The sequence below is a fragment of the Phyllostomus hastatus genome, unplaced genomic scaffold, assembly GCF_019186645.2.
Source record: "Phyllostomus hastatus isolate PE091 unplaced genomic scaffold, TTU_PhHast_1.1 phas_contig_40, whole genome shotgun sequence".
Classification (NCBI taxonomy): domain Eukaryota; kingdom Metazoa; phylum Chordata; class Mammalia; order Chiroptera; family Phyllostomidae; genus Phyllostomus; species Phyllostomus hastatus.
Window position 1 is genome coordinate 85,834,696 of NW_025333872.1, and position 6,000 is coordinate 85,840,695.

The window sequence follows — 6,000 nt, forward strand, 5'->3', positions numbered from 1 at the left end:
AAAACTAAGCTTACTTCATTGAAGACATGTTAACTGTAGAAAATTTGGAAAATATAGATCTGGAAAAAAACAGGATAATATTCACCCATAATCCTTTAGCCCAGAGATAATTGTTATTACTTATACTGATGGCCTTTTTTTTTCTAATGTTACATATGCTAGGCTACAAATAGTTGTAGTATTATACATACTGGTTTCCTTACTTAATATACTTCGATAATTTTTAATGCCTGCAGAGTATCTTTGATATGTTATATAAATATAGCAAATATATTCAGTTAATCACATAAGGATGGACATGAAAACTATTTCCTTTTTTTACAACAGTAAACATCACTGAGATCTGTACATTTGTATTTCCTCTGGAAAAATCCTAGAAGAGAAGTAGAAGATCAACAGAAAATTTTAAGATATTCAATGTGTGTTTGCAAATGACCTTCGAGAAGCATTGTGCCAATTTCTATTTTCACCATCAATTACAAGCCAACACTGGCATAGTTTCTTTTTGTATGCTTTGCAACTTTTATAGGTTACAAATGATATTTTGGCCCTGGCTGGTGTGGCTTAGTAGACAGAGCATGAGAACCAAAGGGTCACCAGTTCAATTCCCAGTCTAAGGCACATGCCTGGGTTGCAGGCCAGGTCCCCAGTATGGGGGGCGTGAAGGGCAACTCACACATTGATGTTTCTCTGCCTCTCTTTTTCCTTGCATTCTCCTCTCTAAAAATAAATAAATAAATAAAATCTTTAATAATATTTTGTTGTTATTCTCACTTGTATTACACCGTCAATTTCTCAGATTTCCTTTAAGGGACTTTCCAACAAAGAGGAACAAAAGATAAGAGTGTGCAGCAACCAAAGAAACAAGAGACACGCAGTGAGATAACGCAGGCATTTAAGATATTTGACCCTTGCACAGACTGGTAGTTTTTATAGGAGCCTTACTAGGAGAGATTTGCAGTCAAGAAATTCAGAGAGGAACTGTTCCTGGAGATCTAGGTGGGAATAATTCTTAAATTTGCTGATTCAACTTTAATAACTGAAAGAACACAAATGTGGCCTAGTGTAAAGCCACAGTGTGCCATGGGGGAAAGACCTTTAAGAAGTCTTTCTTCACCTTGTGACTCAAACCCCATAACTGGTGTGTGCTTGCCGTTGTGCACGTGTCATCACGTGGTGTGCATGTGTGCGTTGTTGGAAAGATGCGTGTCTTCTCAGACGTCACCCCTCCTCATTCGGAGTGTGAATGAGATAGGAGCCTGTGGGAGGAAAGGAAGACAGTTAGGACAGAGCTCTGCTTTGGGGAAACAAGTCAAATTTACAGAACCACTAATTTACTGAGAAACAATTTGCCAAGTGCCCAATTTGCAAAATGGAAGAAACGTTTAAAAAGTTTTAGTTTCATCCTTACCCTGTGCCTCCCATGGTCCCGTCTCAATGATTCACCAAGGCTGTTTTGTTCGAGGCAGGGTCAAGTTCAGAGGCAGGGAGAAGAAGGGGAGGCAGAAGTAAGGGCAGGAACTAAACTGAAACTTACAAACACACCCCTCAATGGACTAAGAAATTGGTCCCTCGTGAAGTTAATTTTCATAATTTGGCTTTCAATGGATTGGCGTAGGGCCCTGCGTCGACACCTTCTTCTGGAAGTGTCTCCCTTTCCTTTCCCAGTCCTTCTCCCCACAAAGTTGAACTTCACCTAGACCTTGAGATTGTGCTGTTTATCAGTGTAATCTTAACACTCACCACTGGCTTCAGGACATAAAGATTGAACTGTTAAGTAGCAAAATGCTGATGTGGAATCTTACAGAACCTTTAATACTGTCCAATAATACATTCGAAGTCCACAAAGTGATGATGGTTTGGAAACAACTCTTACCTGTTCTAACCTGATGTCCAGCTCCTTCTATGGCCATGAACCCCACTGTTGGACAGAGAGAACCTCGCTTCCTCACCCTGCAAATGCTTTCCTGCAGCTGTTTTATAGCCTTTGTCCTCAGCACCCACAGATCAAAATAAGTCAGTTAATACCAGTCATAGCAGTCACCGCTGCCTCCATCTGCCTCTGCCCCTGGGGTGAATTACTAGATGTTTGATCCACTCCTGGACAGATGCCTTTGACAGCGTAGAGATGAGCAAACCGTGCAGGTCCCTCATAGTGCTCTGGCCCGTGGGGGAAAGACAAAGGGATGAGAAGATATTTTGTACTGAGATTAGCTTCCTTCCAATTTTCTCAAAAATTTTCCTAAAATGGAAGTACATCTCCTTCTGAGCCTGCTCACATTTTAAAAGCCCTCTTTTCCTACGGTAGCCTCGACAGCTGCTAGATCCAGGACTGTTAAGGTGGCGGGGATGGTGAGAAGGAAGAATTCAACATAAAAGCTGTCCCTGCCACATGCTGGGCCATGGCAAATACTGGTTGAGCTCACATCATTTGCAGCACAACGTTATTATCTCTCTGCGGGGAATGTAAACTTCGTTACAGTTGCAGTGTATGGGGGTAAAGTATGTTCACAAAGACTTCAGTCCCAGGTGAGACCTGCTAAATGGTAAAGCAACGGAATGGTCATAAACTTCCCTGGGACGCCAAGGATGCTGGCAGAGGTGGCACAAGGGGCGAAACTGTGAGCCAAGCACTGGGATGATCGAGAAAGACGGAAGAGTGAACTGGGAGACAGTGTGAAGGGCACGCGAACAGGCGGCCTGGAGCATACAGGAGGAGCTGTACTTGAGTCACGGAGGCAGAGCGGTTTCGCCCACCATGTTGGGAATCTAGCAGGTGCCTGTTCCAAGTCAACCACGCAGAACTCTAGAGCCAGCGATAATTTATCCACGGGGATGAAGCAGATTTGTTCGAGACCAAGCATGAAAGCATGTTAAATATATAGCCTTTGAAGAATCTTGATGCAGTATTTATAGAGAGAGTTAGAGGTAGATATTTGCGAATTGTGAGTTGAGGCAGATCATAACATAACAAATAGAAAAGAAAGTATTTGCGTTCAATTTTTTAAAAAACATTCTCCTTCCGCCCAACAGAAGGGACAATTTCACACTTTAAAAAAGGGCGGCATCACCTCTGATCTGGGAATCGCTTTATTTCAAACACAACTCACGCTTATACTTCTGTCAACTTCTTGTTTGGAAAAAGGCCTTTCCGTGTTTCACTTACTGCAGAGCAGTCCAATTTTCTTGTAATATCCATCTGGTGTTTATCCCCGTCTCTTGAAATGTGGGGGCTATTGGAATTGGGTAGAAATGTTCCATGTAGAATGGAGTTGAGAATCATGTCACTGGTGGTGAGAAGGACAGGCAGACAGACACTATATTCTGAGGTCTACGATGGCCAGTCGCCTCCACCCAGGCCAGGCAGCAGAGCCCCCGGTTTGGTTACGCCAGAACTGGTATAACCAAGTGGTACAACCTGGTTTGGTGTCGTTTCAGAACACCCACTTCAACCCTTACCCCATTTATGTATGGATATTAGGAATTCTGTTTTTAAAAGGAAGAAATCCTTTTATTCTGATTAGAAACAAAGCCTAACAAAAAATGGTTGGGAATGGTGATGTGTTTAAGTGTACCCTTGGCGGTACAAGGTGGGTGCCAGGAGTCTTTCTGGGAGCAGCTCGGGGCTAAAGGCTGGCGTCAAGGGCAGCTCGGGGAGGAGGGGAGGCCTGGCTGGAGGGACCAAACCCACCCGGGCACCGGGCACGTGCACCAGGACCTGGGTCTCCTTTGCTCTCTAGAATCTATGTCCAGGCATCTTACATGTTCTAGGAATTCAATATATACAACCTAAACTAGTATAACTGTAATTCTTTAGCATTAATAATGAATCTTGAAGGTTTTGGTTTGTGAAAAGCAGTACCAGTTTGTATCTGACAACCAAGTGTTTTTCTTTCAAGTCAGGTACTAACGCTGCTGGTGGAGCATGCCCGTCCTCCAGCAACACTTCTGAGTCCTGTGCAGAAGCAGTAGGATCATCTCGTTGTAGAATTACAGAATCATCCAACAGGAAGGGAGCTTCAAGGTCACCTCTCGCAGCCTCCAAGCTGATGCAAGAATTCACTTTACAACACGCCTATCAGGGCCCTCTACTCCTGGGCTGTCTAAAACCCAGACAAAAGCCCATTGTGCTGATCAATAGCCTCAATTGTAGGAAAAGACTTTGTTATTTTGAATAAAAATCTGTACCTTTGTATAACTTCAGTTAATTGGTTTTCATCTAGCGACCTAGAAAACAGAAAACGATGTGCTCCTTTTGACATCAGAGCCTTTGTCTAAAAGTCAGCTATATAATAGAGCACTTGAGAAAGTTTCGAGTCCCAAATTGGCTCCTTCCTTCTGTTGCAAGTCAAACAAGTGACCTGTGTTTAAATTCAATTAGCCTTTTCCTAAGATTTTTATTAATTGGGAGATAGATTTTTTAACTCTTACTTTTTATTATGGAAAATTTCAAACATATACAGGAGTCGATGTAATAGAATAATCAATGTCCCTGCAGCCAACAGCCAGATGCAAATATATCAACTCACGATCAATCTTCTTTCATCTTTATCCTCACCCAGTTTCCCTCCTCCCGGGATTTGTTTGGAAGCAAATCCCAGATACTTTACAAAATCACCTGCAATGATTCACAGTTCTCTAAAATAGAAGGGTTCTGACTTTGTAACTACCACAATACCAATGTCATTCTCTTCCAAATTAAAAATAATTCCTAAATATCTTGAACAATACAGCAGTGCTCACATTTCTCCAACATTCATTCTCTCTCTCTCTGTTTTTCTCTCTGCTTGTTTAAATCAGGATGCAGATAAGGGCCACCATTACATTTAGTTAGGTCTCCTTTAACTGATAGGAGCCCCTGTTCATTTTGTTTTTTCCGTATAATTTTACTTATCAAAAATTGAATTGTATGTAACTACCTCACAATGGGCAACTTTGTAAATTTGTGCTCTCGTGGTTTGTTGCTTCTTGTTACTGTCCTAGAAGTGGCATTTCTAGGTCAAAAGGTAAATGACTATATAATTTATCAAAATACTGTAAAATGTTGCAATATTGTCTCTGTAGGTCTTGCTACTCTGCACTCCCAGCATCCCTGAAGGGCATCAAACTGATGATGTTGGAGGCTGCTAAAGCTCTCAAATAATAGAATAAGCATTTAGTCCATGGCCATATAACCCTGAACACACTCGATCTCATTGAACAGAGTAAGTATTTGATGAGACCTCCCGTGTTCCCATGAATTTTCTCTTTTCCGGGCTCAGCTTATTCTGTTTTGTGCACATTTGATACATAGACTTTCTATGTCTGGAACCACTAATAAATTTCTTAAAGAGGAGTGGATTAAGACACCTGAACAAGTACAGTCACACCTCGGTACTCGTCAGCTTCAGAACTCTTCAAACCCTGCACTCGTCACAATTGGGTGAGAAAAAAATGTTTCAGCACTCTGCGCTTGCTCGGGACTCTTCGCACTTGCTAGAACTTGCAGGAGGCACAACGCTACCCCACAAGAGAAAATGCCTCATCATTTGGTATTGGTGGTTTCGGTACTCAGCACGAGCTCTGGAACGAATTAATGACCAGTACTAGAACACTCCCTTCCAAGGAGACATTAGTTGAGTACCTTGAATTTGTCTATAGTCTATTTATAATTTCTCCATCCTTCTGTTATTATGAGATTGTATCCAGTGAAGTGAAAATTAAAATACACTCATTGTCCATGTCTTTCTACTAAAAGACAGTGGATATACCAGTTAAGATAATAACTATTTTATTGGATCAGGTATTTAAACTTCTGCACTATTTGGGGATTTTAATAGTACCTGTTGTGACGATTATAAAAAATAAAACATATAAATTATTTAAAGCATCACCTGGAAAGTAGTACGTCTTCCAAAGATCATTGTTCTTAAACAAAAACTACTAATCTGATAATTAGGTTCCAAAAGATTGAGGCCATTTTTCAAAAACCATTCTTATTGAATGTGTCTCATCTCCTAA